Source organism: Rhipicephalus microplus, chromosome 9 (genome assembly GCF_043290135.1).
Source record: "Rhipicephalus microplus isolate Deutch F79 chromosome 9, USDA_Rmic, whole genome shotgun sequence".
NCBI classification, from domain to species: Eukaryota; Metazoa; Arthropoda; class Arachnida; order Ixodida; family Ixodidae; genus Rhipicephalus; species Rhipicephalus microplus.
In genome coordinates, this window is record NC_134708.1 from 35,912,520 (window position 1) to 35,929,576 (window position 17,057).

The following is a 17,057-nucleotide window of genomic DNA, read 5'->3' on the forward strand; positions in this document are numbered from 1 at the left end:
TTGCCGACGCAGGGAGCATATGCTAACTTATGCTCGCGCCCCTCTGTCTTCAAGGCATTCATCCCTGTGACGTTTACACTACCACTGTGCATGTGCGTCCCCTCCCGCTTTTTCTCCTCTCCCACAATGGACCCGCGATGTATCGTCAGCTCTCGCGAAAGCTCGAAAAGTTTTTGACTCATTGAACAACGAAGGCCATCAATTCAGATTTAGAAGATAACAAGGAAAGAATCTCATTTGAGATGCCGATGCGAAGCCTTCTTTTCCAGAGCCTCGTCAAGCACGTTTCGACACCACAGCTGCCTACCATTTCGGTCGTTGCTTAACGTTTTGAATCCTTTCAACTGAAAGAATCGCGCCACCAAAGTCGCGAAGAATAATTCGTAAAAACAGGAACACCCGCACTACCTCTCTCGATTTCTATAAGTCAGAAAGGCGCATGCAAGAAGTGCTTAGCCCGGGTTTTAATTAAAAAGCGTTGCTTTCTCGACTGGCGCCAGTTATATAGAGGCAAGTGGCACGTAAAAATCAAAAGTGTCAAGTGCAAAAAAAAAAAAAAACACTCGCACATTTATAGCAGCTCGTTCTACCAGGACCACTGGTACGAGTCATTTGCCGTCGAAATTATTCGCTCCGTGCTTCTAGGAGTGCGAAATTAGAACGTGATTTGTTAAGGCGGTGTAACGCCCACATCGTGTAGTGCTGACAGCTTTTAAAGTTCGAGATGTAATTAAACCAAGAAAAACTTGCGGTGGTTCGATGAAAACTTCCTAAACGGTGGCATCGGTATAACAACTGTTGCCCTGTAAACTACATGCAACAGCTGTCAGGCGTTATGTTTAAGCCCTCTTTGACAACGCTTCTTTGCCGCACAATCCATTGAATAAACGCGGCGACATTACAGGAAAAGCCCACCATATTAGTATGAGGAGCATCGTAGTGGAGGGTTCCAAAAGTTTCGATTACCTCGTTGTCTTCAGCAATCACTGACGTCACAAACTACACAGAAGTTTTGTCTTTAGCCTCCGTCGAAATACGACCACTGTGACCCGCTTCGAAAAACCGCGGTGTGCTCAGCAGCCGACCACAGCAACCTCCATACCACCGAGGCGGACTCCCGTCAAATTGTTTTACAAGCCAATTTCTCCAAGTGTATGTGGATCTAAATAATACGAAATAAGAAAATTCAGCTATATTACTGGCAAAGTGAAATTCATGACGAAAAAGTGATTGGTGCACATCACCATCGATGTTAGACATGTAGAACAGTCCAAACTCTTTGAAGGAAGAAGTTCGAGACATTGGGGCACTAAATAGGAGCAACAATCTGTGCAATGATCATCATGATTACAAGCTCTAATTAAATATATACGAAATTACATTAACCGGGAATCACGCCGAATGCTAAAAAGTAACGATACCCATTGATTCTAACCGGTATTCAATTACAACCGGTGAGCCTGCACGATTCAAGTTTAGGGAGAAACAATACATTAACAAAGAATAGCAGTGCCTTGGTTTTTCAGCATGAACTGACAGAAGGCATAAAAGCTTATCTCTCGAAGGCCACTTCAATGATTGCAAAAGGAAGGCAGAAACGTTGGAGTCGTACAACCCTTGCACTGTAAGTCACATCGTTATTAAAGAACAAAATGGGGGTTGGCGTACAGAACGCAAACGAGAAAAGCTGCGTCGTAAACCATGTTTCAGTAGTGGGAATACTGTATTATAAAAACGAATTACACTACGATTTAAGATGTACGAAACATACAACTAAAATCAGATTCTCTAGAATTGGGTGACAGGAAAAGACTCACCCCTTTGTTGGATTGCAATTAATCTAAAACGAGTGTATAAAGTGAGGCTGGGGCTTCGGGGATTAAAAGGCACAAGGCCATGGGTTCTAAGTGCTAATAAAAAAAGAATGAAAATATTTTTAGGGATGTAGAAATTGAGATAATCTCAGCTAGCGGTGCGAAGTAAAGATAGTCCTGAACTGCTTGTGATAAAAACCGGAAAAATGAGAAGGACTTCAGAATGAAAACAATTGAATGTTGTACGGAAGGAGAGGAAGAGGTCAAGAGTACAGATGATTGGCAAAATAAACGTAGCTCTAAATGTATCACAAATCAGTTAAGGAACTTGTTAAATGAAAAAAGAGATTGAACATGCAAGCAAATATTAGTTAAAAAAAAAGAGGCAAAATTACGATGACTGAATGAGCAACGAATTAAAAATATGACACACGGTAATGTAGACAACTAACGAGTAATCAAACAGCAAACGGAATGAAAAAATTTTGTAAAAATGAAGGAAAAAGACGGAGAAGACGTGAGCAAAAACGAAAAAGAAAAACAATATAAAAAGAAAACGCCTTTTTCTTGGTTCCATGCACCGAAAAGTGGTTATCATGAGCGTCTTACGTAAAAACGTTCCAAATCCCTTTTTCTGGTTTAACTTTTTATATAAGAAACACAAATCAAAATGTTAAATTGTCTTCTGTGCCGCCTCCTCGTTAACACATGGTGCTTAAAATATTTAAACATGAGGCTTATCGTCATAGGGTCTTAGTTGCAGCCATGCCACCGCAAATAGTGTGATAAAGCGCTTAGCCGTTCATCTTTAGTCAATCTACAAGAAACGACGCCTTTTCTTTTTGAAATCTTTCGAAGAAATGGAACAACGTAGGATTCCCTCCACGTCTTAAAAGCGCAATTAAACTCGTTATGATATGCCAAAGCTTTGCAGTCTCGTTTGTTCACACAGCTTTGGCAGTTCTAACGACTCAATTGGTTGGTCGGTTACGAAATCCCATATTATCTCAAACATCTTTTTAGCAGATTTTGTACGCGACATTTAGTTTGATGCCTGAGTATGCTCAGGGAAGCAAAACCAAACAAAAAGCACATAGTTAAGTTTTTCACATAGGTTAGTATAGGCTAAGCTTCAGATAGCTGATCAAACCAATCACTAAATTTACGTGCCCGCTAATTAAGAGCTAATTTGTCCTGCAAGAGCTACTGTGCCTGCGTGCATCATTGCCTTCAAAGACCCCCCCCCCTCCAAAAAATTGAACAAATGATTCAAATGAAGGGTTATAATACTTAAGGGGCATTTATTTGTTAACAAGTATGAAATTGCTTCACGTAAAAGTCAGGTGTCTTTAGACAGGCCTCACACAGTGCTGGCTGTCTTGATAAAGCCAAAACAGTTGTTAGAGTCCTATTTATTCACAGAGATTGTTTTTTTTCATTGAATGTAGTTTTCCTACACACTGAGAGAGAGCCGTATATAGATGTTACAAAAATAGATATTACGTGATTCCATCATGCGTGACGTGCACCCCGACACAGCCAGTTCTGACTCGTATCTCCCATACAGTCACCCTCGCACCCTTTGCCGCCCACACAATCACTTCCTGTACCGCACCCGGCATTCCAAGCCGTTAAGGCCAACGCTCCCCGTCCGATACGCATTTTCATTCAAATGCACATACCGTCTGGGTGAGCTGTAAATGGACTTCTATAGCAGGAGGGTCAGGCCGACAATTCATCAAAATTGTGGTAAAGCGCTGTAGAAAAACGTCATGGTGTGGAAGCGTCAATAGGGAGGGGTACGGGCTGGGTCGGCTGAGGTGTGATAGATAAAGGTGGATGGGGTTCTGCATCAGTACGGGTTCAGTGAATCTGAGTTAAAAATAGGGAAGCGGAATTGCGGTGAGGTTAGGGGGTGGGGAGTGCGTTGAAAAGTTTTTAGACGCACCGAGAATGGCAAACGTGGGCTGCGAATAGGGAGAGAGACGCGCGGCGTGCATTAAGGTTTAAACACGTCCAAGGAAGGCATCACGTGAGAAGGCGAGTAAGCGACTTTAATCTTCCTTTCCTCCCCTTTCCGTCTCCTCTTTTCCCCAATGAGAAGGAACAGCGAAACGTGGCGGGACAGGAAGGACATGGATAAGGTCAACAAGAAGTGTGAAGGGAGGAGACAGTGGCGAAGGGCTCAAATGTACCACTACAATAGGGAGAAAAAAAACAGGATTAAAGATAGCTGTCACAAATTAACCTGTTTTAAGAAGAATGCAAGGGGAAGAAGAACCAGAGAATGATGAGAATGACGTGAAAGATGTCGAGAACGATTATTTCAGGTGATTCGGGAGGCCTCGGCAGGTGTGCGTCCTACTTAATAATGACGTTTGGTTCGTCGCAAATAAATTTCTCTGAACACGTGTTACCTATCCACTGAAGGCAACTGAAAGCCCTGCTCAAGAAAGTGCGGGACTATGCGAGCCATTGTTAGCCTAAATGACGTCATGGTAACATTATACGTGGTCTCGGTTGTCGCCGAACAAGAATACATATTCACAAGCTAGAGAGTGCTAAGCAGCGCATACCACAGGAGGGGATAGAACAGGCGAGACAGAGTGCCGAGCGACAACATCAGGGTGGAGTGAAGTAATCAGGAAAGGACTCATTGTATTGGAATGAAGCTTAAGAGACACTCATTCGCAAGTAGTCTGAACACTCTTCTTCCATCTTTTGTACGCAGCTTTGTTGATGGTGCTGTGGCGAAAATTGGTTACTTTATTTTCAGCAAAAATAAAAGAAGTTCTGAAAGGGGAAAAAATGATGCCCAGAAAAGTGCTTCATCTCAGATACGCCCCACAGCAGCAAATCACTGACGTGATAAAAGGTCAAGGTGTTGAACACAACGGGTGAGCAAGCAATACATCTACAAGGCGACTTGTCTGACTTCCGTGGTAGCCAAGTGAAATCGTGTCTGAGTAACACAGAGCTGCAAGATGGCAAGTTCATAGTGAAAAGTTTAGTTAAGCGAACCGAAAGCTATGGCTAAGAAAAAGTAGAGAGGACATCGAACGTTTTTTTTTTTTTGTTGTAGTTGTTGTTTTTCTTGTTCATGTTTTTTGGTGCGCTAGACGAAAATTTTCACTATGAACGATGACCCGATCTCGTTAAAAGATATTTATTCTAAAGAACAGGGCATGCAAACTGGACACAAGTGAAGACACTACAAACACTAAGAACTCTGAGTTAATAGTCAGTGTTAGTTTATCCCTTTTTTGACAACGCTTTAAGAATTAGTGTGTCAGATAACCACGTTTTCCCTATTTCACACTTACTGCATCCAGAGAATTTCCCAAATCGGACCGACATTTGCAACATGAGAGAGCTACCACCTCTGTGACGCACCGCGGATGGAAACCAGTTGCCTCGCCACATTGGCAGCTTTCCTTCATACCATCTACGACAAGTAGCCGCCACCGACGCCCTGACATTGCCAATTGACACTAAGACGATGGCTGGATTTTATCTCCTAGTCCCAGTGGCAACACGACACTTACAAATGATCTTTTCGAAGCAGTTGGGTGAATGCGTTCTCAGTACCAAAACAAGGAAAAGCCCCCCAAATTTATTGTCGCGATTCTAATTCTGCTCAATCTCGGTACTTCCTAGCCGTTTCTTCTAGGCCGAAACACGCGGTGTCCCGTTGCCTATAACACAGTGTGTCTTTTCTCTTCAATCCGCTATATCCGGCCTCAGAATTGATCACTCATTCGTTGAGAATTACCAGGGTTGGGGCTTGACACAGAATCCTCTCTGCTGAAGCAGAATAGGGTGCTTCACGCAGAATCCTTTCTGCTTTAGCGCAACAGAGTTTCAGTCAGTTGCAAGCAGAGTGTGTATGTAGACTCTACATAAGCATGCAATGCCGGCAAGTCTGCTGGCACGTGAAGTGCTGGCAAGACAAACAAATAAGGGCAAACCGAAGAACTAGACTCATCCACTCTCTCCCACACAATCTATACCCAGACAAAGACCGATCAAGAAGCTTCACGCGGAGATTAGTGCTGTGCAATAAGCGAGTTCTACCTTCTGCTTTTCAATAACGCGCCTACATCCAATCCGTTCCTGTCGGGATGACACCAGCTGTAGTCTTCCCCGCACTGCACAAAATTAGTGGGACAAAGTCAGTAAAGAAGGAGCAAAGAAGGTTGCGACGGGAGTTGTTTTCCAACGTGGCGTCGGTCTGAAATCCGTTTTTATCCGCGTTGGGAGGGTAAGAGACTTTCGCGGATAGCTGTATTTGTGCGCAGATCAATTGGATCAAAAGCTTACTCACTTGCGCTGCTCCGGATTTGTGGAACAGAGGATAGCGTGACTTTGTAGCACTATAGCGCAAAGGAAACAATGAATGGTTTCATATTGGATTACGATTGGAGCGAAACTTTTTCGAGAAAGAAGTATTTATACACAAAATATTACATGCGAAAATGTTACGCTGAGTAATTTTTTGCGAGCGAGAGATGGAGTGATTCTGGGAAGCGGGAAAATGATAGCGTTCGAATCGAAGACGCTCCAAAAAGTGGGTCAGAGAAGCAACGCGCATTGAATGATTTAAAAAAAACAAGCTTTTTCGGGCGTTATAAAGGAGCTTATATATACACACTGTAGTAGTTGCAGGTATTCCTCCAGACACTTCTTGGAAGTGAAAGTCAATCGCGGAAATTCGTGATGCTCTTAAAGTTTTACGAAGCGTCTCACTTTCAACCGGAGCCATACGGCAACACCACAATTGACGTCATTGAAAACACTGTGACGTTACTACTATAGACATGCGCATTGGGGGGGAGGGGGGGGTAGAGGGTGGCCATTTTTTTTTAGTCACCTAAGAATGTGGTGCAAAGCCTCTCAATAGATTGCATTTGTAGGAGGAAAGCGTTGCGACCAACTTGTACCCCTTCCCCTTTTTCTCCTGAAAGAGGACCCTATACATACATATGGTCATTACACACAGCGTATACCACATAGCATCGGGAGACAGAGACGATATTTTTAATAAAGAGGAAGACAAAAAATTGCGGGACCCTTAAGCTTCGCCTTTAAGAGCTGAACACGATAGCGACATCCGGCGCCTAGTGCGCCCTACAACCACTAGGTGCATACTTATTAATATGTCTTGTTTCACACGCACACACACACACACACGTGCGCGCGTGCGCAAGTGCGACGTATCTATAGTAACGCAGTGGCAGTGTAGTGTGGCCACTTGCCTTTGATAGAATGGGCGCTCTGCTGTAGTCGAGACACGTTTTTCACACACACAGAGAGAGAGAGAGAGAGAGAGAGAGAGATGCAAGGAAAGGCAGGGAGGTTAACCAGACACACATCCGGTCTGCTACCCTGCACTAGAGAAGGGGTGAAGGAGAGAAAAGAGGTTCCAGAGAGATACTAATGTACACACACAGTCTACAGGCGGTCGCTCAGGTTTGTTGGCTTTAAGTAAAGTAGGAGTGCTTTAGTCGCTTTCTGCAATGTCTCACAGATGGCACAAAGACACACACGCACGCGCGCGTGCTTGTGCGAATGGTACATGCAGGATTTCGGTTTAAATCAAGAGTCGCATGGCCTCCAAGATACACACTGCGTGCTTGCCATCTCGGATGGCAATAAAGAGTCTCACAATGCGTCACCGACGGCAGCACATTATCTATAGCGTTGGTTGTTCGCTTGTTCAGTGCCTCTGGAAAGTCATGATTTGTTTTGCGCTTGATCGACATAAATGTTCATTTTTAGAGCTGTTTGAAAGTTCGTGTGTTTTTAGCAGCGATGGCTACACTATCCCAGACTTTTTCGTTGTACTTTGATGGCCTCCCAAATGAAATTAAATGAAATGAAACGAAATGAACAGATTTTATTTCTGGAAAGATACAGAAAAACGAAGTGAAGCTAAAGGCCAGTGGGCCTGACGTGGCTTCGCTACGCGAAAAAAGTTCACCAAACAGTGCTACATTGAACAATATTTATCAAAATACAAGGAGCAGCATAATACCAGAACACAGAAATAGCATAAAAGCAAAAATAGGTGACATATAGGTACAAAAAATGCGCCTACAAATCGCTAAACGGGCTCATTTTCGTCATGACACCTGTGGAACAAAATGCGTTAAGGAGACTCCTTCTATACTACATGACAGTTGTGCAGTATTTTTTTCCTTGCAGCTGTAAGTATAGCAAAGTGGCTTTGTGGTAGCACACCTGCTTGCCACGCGAACAGCCCTGGTTCTATCTTCAACAAGACAAAAAATTTTGTTGTTTTTTGTTTGCTTCTTTGTCGATTTTTCACCCACGGACAATTTTTCGCTCACAACCAACGGTGTCAACGATGCCAGTGGAATTTCGGCGACACGAGCTCTCTAACGCTATCGTGTTAAAGAGGTTAACTTGAGGAGTTGGTTTAAAGCCTGCTAGTTTCGCAAGCTCGTTTCGCAAAAATCCGAGCCTGGAGGGTGGGCGCCGTAAGTTCTTAGCAAAAAAATCATTTTATGCGTGACCGAAAAATCGAGAACGATGCAAATGAAGTAAATAATAAAGAAATCCTGGGTCAGAGCGGGGATCGAACCCTGGTCGTTCAGAATCGAGAGGGGATCGCACCCGAGTCGTTTGCGTGGCAAGTGGATGTTCAACCACACGGTCACGTGTCTGCTTGGGAACACATTGAAGATAACTTCCTCTGCTTGTAAATGAAGTAAAAGTGACACATGCTTTACAAAATACACGTCCTGCATACTTGCTTTGCAATACGACATGAAATATTGCAGTAATAATACGTGGTACGTGCGCCCATCGCCATCGGGTTTCAGAACATGTGACTATCGTAATGCCTTTGTGGTGTACAGCCGATAACCGACTTCAAAACGCTCACATGTTACGGCGCTTGTTTTATTAAGGCCATGTAATGGGTGCTAAGCAAGTTCGAAAATGTTTCATGCACTCAGCGTTTGAAGTAAGCACTAGAAGCAGAAGACCGCTATCGCATTCAAATCGTAAAGACGAAGCTTTAGGGTCTTCTAGTTTTTACAACTAGAATAAACGATTAAGGAGAAAAGAAATAGAAAGAATGAAAAAACGGTGATCTCGCTATGGAATTCCACTGTCGATGCCAGTTAGCGACCTAATGAATACTACTTCGCACAATGCACGCGTACAATTTTCACAGATGTAGTACAAGTGCAACTTTAGGCGTATACAGTAGGATGATCAAACTGGAGGATACCGGTATGTCTGAACGTAAAGGTTTCTCGAAGTACAACAGCGATTAACAACACATGCAATGGCACAATTTAATTCACGTACTTCGCGTTCGTGAATTCACGTACGTTATTTTCTAGCCTCCTCGGCTCGTGTCATCCAGGCACAAATTGCTACGAGCACTTCACGGCTGGTATCACGTCCATTGTAAGATACACAGTGACAGGACGTGGTAATTTCGGGCAATCACCGGTACCAAATGTTATACCAATGTCATACTTGTGCGTTTGTTTCCGTCAGCTTTGTACATGAGAAAATCACACATACATACTGTGTAACCGCTAGTTCTGCAAACACGAAGTTGTAAATCTACAATTTCAATCGCCACTGGCGCAACGTGCCCTCTTTTTTTTTCATATAGTCTGGCTTACTATTCTAAAATTTTAAATAGATTTTGCGTACGCGCCTTAGCGAAAGTGTGTTTGTGTCTGTTTCTCATTACCACATATGTAAATATACTTCGAGGGCTTCTCATTGAAAGAGCACACTGTAGAAACGTGTCCACAAAAAGGCTGATTTTTGCCAACATTCAAATGAAACACACAGTTTAAAGCACTGTCGTTGCAACCTATGCTTCAACAAAAAGTACCCCCCCCCCCCTATTTTTCACAAGAACCCATTCAGTGCCGAAGCATTACTGAAGTGGTAATCTCTCTTCACCAGTTAGACGATAAGAAAACTGTGGCACTCCTTGAAAAAAAAATCATGAGACCCCTGAACGGCAGATCGGAAACTGCAATAAGCAGTGTATTTCAGTAGAGATAGCGCACATCCTACGTCGCTGGATGACTTATTGCTGAATTGGAGGAAAACAAATCACAGCATATCCACGAAGTGAATGATGATGAGTGGGGTGAAGCGTCCTTCAGCCCGTCCAAGCTTCCGTCCGTCCATCCATGCGTCCATCCACCTGTTCGTGCATCCGTCCATGAGTCCATCCACCCGTCTCTCCGCCCGTTTGTGCATCCATCCGTCCGTACGTCTGTGCGTCCGTCCACCTGTCCGCCCATCTTCTAGTCTGTCTGTCCTTCCATCCATGTGTCCATCAAGTGAACACTCCAAGTACCGCCATCTCGCATGTCGCATCTCGCATCTGCTGATCCACATACCCACTCCGCGCATCTATCCATTCGTCCGTCTGTCTGCTAATTTGTCTGTCCGTCTGTCCGTCCATCCATGCGTCCATCTGGCGAACACTCCAAGTACCGCTAACTCCCATCTCATATCTCCTGTGGCACAAACCCGCTCTAGAGCGGGTATGTGCCACCGGTGGCTACGTACAACAACATCGGAGGATGTACAGGCCCACGCCATAAGGAGCTTCACCCCAAAAAGGTAAGGTATAACTAATATCGCCATTTCTTAAAGCACATCATGCGGAGGCTGTTTGAAGAAAACAGTGCCCTTTTTACGGAGGGAGAAGCACGCCACTGTGTCTATAGGATGGCATGGCAATGGCATGTCGCGTGCGACATGCCGTTGCGTGCTGCTTATATTACCATGGATGAAGGTGAGCTACCGGTGCTTCATAAGTCGATCGATGTGCTGATGATACAGGGTGAAGCAAACAAAAAAATAAGAGATTTTCTCTAGTCCGAAGTGAAATTATAGTGAACAAACGATACAATATGTTGAAGTGGCTTCAAAATTGATAAGTAGGTCACATGAAGAAACCAGTGGTGGAAATTTAGTGCTTTGTGCATTGTCACCTGGCTTACGGCCTTGTATAGCTGACCGCTTGATTCGTTTCACTTAAGGAGGTGCTTGAGATGCTGATGAGAGAACGGACACTTTGAAATTTAATATCGGCATAGAGGAGAAGGAAAGGGAAAGAAAAGCAGCGAGTATTTTAAGAATATATTAAGTTCGCATACGAAATTAACATCACAAATTAGAGAACACGTGCTGCTGAGACCGCTAATGGACAATAACATAGACTACCAATAAATATTAGCCCTATAATGGGCTAACAATAAGGCCGCGTTCACACTGAGCATTCCGGCCGCCGAAAGTGCTCCGAATTCGGTTCGGCGGCGGGGAGATCCGCCGAAAGGACCCTCTCAGCGCCGATCGCTCTCGGACCGATTTTTGTGGCGTGTGCCGCCGAATCGGTCACTGCGGACCATTAGGAGCACTAGTCACGGAATTTTGAAAAATGGCGGCCAAGCCCTACTCACTTGCTATGCCGCTGTGCACGTAACTGAATGTTGAAACCAACGGGAGTTTCACCTACTCTGTGCGTACTTCGCCTCCGTATTTCGTGAAAGAGGTGACCGAGCTTGCTGTTGGCGTGACCGAGCTTGTTGCGGTCTTGCAGAGCAAAACGAACCCACCAACGCCGCTTGCGTCGGTGGTTTTTCTGCTCTTCGTGCATTGCAAGACAGCCACTTGCCAGCAAAGTAAGCAGTACTGTCTTTTCTTGCTTCTTGCGTACGAGAATCGTCGAAGTATACACCACCGGATAGCGTAGTAACGTTTGCGAGCCATGACAGCAACCGGGTGACAGCGCATCCATCCCGCGTTCGCCCCGTAGTAGATGGCATATTCGGCGGCGCGGGGTGCGTCCAGTGTGAACGACGCTGGTGTCAGCGGCACTCGAGTTCACACAGCTGAATTCTCCGGCAGCGTCTCATTCTCCGGCAGCGCCACCTTCTCCGGCAGAGTCTCCGTGCTTGCTCGGGAAACGCTGCACTGCGTTAACGTGGACTCCGAGCCCTGAGCGCGTCCCCTCGACGCTGTTGCCCAATGGTTCAACGAACATTCAAAAAACAAAAGCGAGCCTTCGAGCCGAGACCGCATAGCAACGCATCGCCAGAGAGGGAGAACGAGCCATAGAGAAAGAAGAAGACAATCAATCAATCAATTCAATCAATTTATTCAGCTTCTTTGGATACAATGTAACATCTTTAGTAGTAAGTAATACATTCGGAGGTCCCATAGTTTCAGGAACTGACGGGGGGACCTCCTAATACTAGAACATGTGTAAGTTGAATAACGTGGGCAGCATGAAAAAAGCGTGCTCTGATAGCAAAAAAAAAAAATACATGTATAAAATTTACAGGAAAGCTAAAGGAGCTACATAAGAAGAGTAAAAGCAAGAAATGAACAAAAAAAAAAAAGACAAAAAGCAACAAAAAAACTGGCATGGTATTTAAGTCTATGACTGTAATATACGCTGGAAAATAAAAACACAGTTATAAGGGAAATCTTCATGACACAGGCGTCATGAATTCATCAAAACAAAGTGAACATAGTAAGTTTTAACACAATAGCAGCATATAAAATAGTGAATACCAAACGCTATAATAATTACGGCTACAAAACAAAAGCAAGATTAATTCATATCGGTAATAATAGCAAATATTCAGCAAATGATAGCAAAATATTCAGCAAATGATAGCAAAATATTCAGCGGTAATGGTAGCAAATCAAGCATGCGCGAAAAAAAAAAAAAAAAAAAAATGGCAGATCCCTGAGTTAGTGTGCCTGCCCACATAATTTGCCGAGACAGTATTTTTTGTGAAGGCTTTGAAATGTATGTACAGAGGATGCTGATTTAATTTCGTATGGTAACGAATTCCAAATGGATATGCCTGAAAAAAGGGCTGTTAGTTTCGCGTAATTGTTTCCCGCTCTTGTCCGCTCTCCGCTCTTGTCAGGAATGACAAGAGCGGACACTCCGCGAAACCTGGCCTCAGGAAGTGCGTCACGACTACGTAACGAACTAGTGCTCCCACCAAACGTCAGAGGGCGCAAGCGCAAAAAAAAACACAGTTATAATCAATGCAACAAAATTGTTTTTACAAATTAATAATTATACGCCCAAATTTGGTATGTTTTTTATACATAAAAACGATTTATTCAACACACCTTACGCGATTATTTTTCTTCAGCCGTACTGTCATAAGCACCATCCACCCAGCGACAAGCCCATGCATGACTGACAGCGAGACGCTTTCGTCGCTTTCGTCAACGTCGGCTGCGTCGGCGTTTTCAAGCGTGAGATAACAGGTGAGGCACGTTTTCAAGCGAAGCTTGTTGAATGACATGTTGTTGGTCTTGTTGGGTCATTTTTTCAGAAAACGATTACGCCTGCGCGAATAAGACACCATGCAACAAACATAGAAAGATGCACACACACACGTTGCGCTTCGTGTGTCCGAGTTTGTTTCTTACGTGGCGTCTCATTCGCGCAGTTGTAACCTTTTTCTGTGGCGCAATTATGTAAAAATTCCAAATCCGGACGGAGGCGGTCTGTCGGTGACGTCAAAAAATGGGCGGTCCGCAGCGGTCGCGAGGATGAAGGGAAGTGAACAGCCAATGAGCGAAATGAAGCCTCGCGTCATCATTTTGACGTGGACTTGGGGACCGTATAGCAAAGTGAAAAGTGTTTTTAACGTGTTGAAAAATGTTTAACTACTATTGATCATCATCAAATTGTGTTGGCACAAGTTTTAAAACGTTTATTAAGAAATACGGCACAATATAAACGTATTTTTCTTGTTATTGTTATGAAATAAAGCTAAATTTAGCGGGACGGTACGTGGTGGCGCTAAAGACAACCCCGTTTCAAGCAGTTACTGTTTTCATATCTCCTCCACTATACTTTCGAAGTTGTTGGCTCAGTCGAGCGCAATCGTGGCGGAGGTCAACTGTACCAGTAGTCAACAGCAGCAGCGGCACATCGGCGTTATCCGAGGCTCAGCGCGCGCTGGTGCTCGCCTTTATGGACGAACATCCCCAGCTCGTGGCGAATGCCATCGAGCTGCGGCACGGCGTCACCATCACCGACCGGTGGCGGCCGTGGCAAGAGCTCAGCGACGCGCTGAATCATGAAGTGCCTGCGCAGGAATGACAGGCTTGGTGGCGCAGGCCGGTGCGCGAGGCCCGCCGTGACACCACCGCCATCAGAGACGCACAAACGTAAGTGACCGTCGAATAGCACGGCCAATATGTTCTGTGACATTAGTGTATATTTTCAGGGGCACTGTATGGGGTTGGCTGCCTGGCTTCCGCGGCCAGGTTCTACAGTTGACTGGGATGACACGCTTCAGTGGCGTTTTTGGTCTCACCTATCAACAGTTAAGCACTCTGCCACCGCAGTATCACGGGTTCCTGAGCGGTACCATGACAGAGTTTGATATCTGAAGGGGTGCCTTTAGAGTAACCTTGTTAAACGGGAATAAAGCGCACGAGAAAGTAATCAAAAGTGGGTAGGTTTAACTAAAATCTCAGTTTGCAGCCCTTGCAGTACAAGGGGTATTAATTTATCATAAAACGCGCAATGACTGCGGGCAAGTGCATGCACTAAAATGGTAATACATGACATCAATGACCACTGAATAGCTGCAGAACATTTTCGCAGATGTTTAGTACTTAAGGTTGCAAAATAGCTAGAGTAACGAATACCCACTTTCTGAAAAATCATACTTACTACACTTTCCAGCAGGCGAATGTTCCCACTGCTGCAGTGGAAATGGATGTGGAGGCCACTGAAGCGGCTGTAGATGGCAGTGACACAGTAAGACGCAAGCATCTGAGAACTTAGTGCTTTATTGAGTGCAGGACTGGAACCTTGAGCAGGGCGACAAGGTGCTCAAGGTGAGTAGACCCTTTGTTTACATTTTACATAAGGGGCATAAGCATTCTCCATGTTCTATTATGATGACTGAAACCAACTTGGGCTGTAAACAAGAACCATGCATTGTATTGAGGGCATAGTATCGGGTATCTGCAATGATAAACTGCCAGGCAAAAGGTTAGTTAGCCCTGGGGCTCTTTCATGGTGAGAGATGCATTTGAGGACATTAATAAAGAGCAGTTTCAACAAATGTTTGTAGGTCCACACGAGGAGGGCATAGCTTGTACACAAAGCTTCCCACTTTCAAAGGATGCCATCAGGCCAGTTGATCTTCAACTGAGGGGAAGTTGTTGTGCCCGTTGCAATTCTTGGCAGCAGCAGCAGCTTCCAGCCACGAGATGGTCAAGGGTTTACCGGCAGCTCACTTAAACATTTACACCATGATGATTCATCGCAGGTGCTGCGGGAGATGAAAAAATCAACCACCCGCATCGCTCCTGCAGAACGGCGTGTGGCAGCGGCACAGGAGAAAGCGGCAGCGGTGCAGGAGGGCACTGGCCATGGCTGAGGGCTTTCTGCGAGAAAGGGATACGTAGTTTAGTTTAATTTTTCGTCATGTGTTCAATGTTTTTTCTTGTCATCATTCATTATAGATTTGTCGGTTTCAATGTGTTTAGGTGCTGCTGTTCATGTTCTGGAGACATATACATAGTTTAGTTTGTTTTTCGCCATGTTTTCAACTTTTTATCATTCATAATTGGTTTAGTGTTTTTGATATGTTTACGTGTTGCTGTTCATGTTCTATTTTATTCATTTTTTGTTTGCATTTAGTACATATTACTAGATTTAGGTTAGCATTTACTTTGTATAAGGAGTGCAGCATTTTTTATGTTCGATATATGCATTTCTCAATGTATGTTCGAGCTGTTCTAGTGGCAGGGTTTTTTACCCACATTTCAAAGGTGTCCAGTCATTCACACGGAGACCACGAGTGTATAGTTGACATTTTCGGTTAATGTTTCTTTGATATTTGTATTGTCCCACTGTGTTTTCTAGCTCACTGTGATTTTTATTCAGCATTACCACATAGTGTAGTAATGTGATATCTTTTTGCATCACACTGTGATATTTTCATTTCAGCACAATGAGGCTAAGATGCAACAACTACATTCCGAATCTTGTTTGGGAGCGCTAAGCTAGTAAGTGGTCATCTCGCATCTTGTTTGGGAGCGCTAAGCTAGTAAGTGGTCATCTCGCACAGTTTTACAGAGGAAAATGGTCATCACAGCAACATGCCAGCGATTGATTTCATCTAGTTTTCGTTGTAAACGACTCTTTGCGGGAATAAATTTCGAACGTGGTATGGCTTGGGAGCCGCGAGATGGCTGAGGGAATTATTCATGCTGTATGTTATCAAAACAACTCGCCTGTTGTTTGCCGTCTTGATTTGCATATTTTTTAGCATTGCAGCATGACTGCAGTCGTGAATTCAAATAAATGTTATTTTAACATTCACACATTGTTTAGGACAATGAGCAAAAAAAACAGCACAACTTGACAAGCACAATTGGCCATCAAGCCTGGCGTGCACAATTGAATGCTTGTAGTCAGTCACTATGACAAGATATGGACTTATGTATCATGTGTTCATACAACATGTTTTTAATGAAATCTCGATTTTTATGCGTTCTGGTGAAAAGAATTTTGAGTCGTTGCTGCATTGTTCGCACAATTTTGTGATAGCAACATTCAGCACAGAGTGCCGCTCATATATGCTTGCTCCAATCTAGTCTGTTGTGACTGTGATCGCTATTATGGAAAAGGGTGTTTCTGTTGCATATTTCATGTGCTACTTAAAGAAAATGCAGCATTTTGACATTGCCACCTTGCTTCATATTGAAGCACAAGTAAGTACTCTGTGTATTCAAATGTGGCAAACACAGCCCTTTCATGTCTAGATGCACTAGAATCAGTGTAAATAAATTATGTGTGGGATATGAAAACATGAAAACTTACCGTTCCTGTGTACTTCAAAAAAGGTCCAAGACAGCGCTGCTGCCGTCTCTGAGCAGCACGTTGCGTGGTGTGAGCATATGGCTCCCCCTCGGCTCTCCATCGTCATCCTCAGCTGGTGGCATGTCCACGACATACTCGTCCAAGGTCCAGTCGCCTGCATGCGACGCAATGTTGTGGAGAGCAAAGCAAGCATAGATGATTTGCGCTGCCCGATCGGGGTTGTAGAGCATCGTTCGAAAGTGCTGCAAGCAGCGGAACTTGCTTTTCAACACGGCGATACACCTTTACACAACATTGTGCATGGATGCGTGCTCCTTGTTGTATCGGCCTTCGGAAGTGTTGCACGGTTGACT

At 44.2% G+C, this 17,057-nt stretch overlaps 1 long non-coding RNA gene across 1 annotated transcript; it reads right to left on the reverse strand.

The window, feature by feature from the left end:
- Nucleotides 1-14,640: 14,640 nt before the first annotated feature.
- LOC142771662 (uncharacterized) lies at nt 14,641-17,057 on the reverse strand. Its single transcript, XR_012886056.1, has 2 exons — nt 16,705-17,057; nt 14,641-15,263 (listed from the first exon to the last, which is right to left on the reverse strand). It is a non-coding gene; the product is annotated as an uncharacterized LOC142771662 (long non-coding RNA).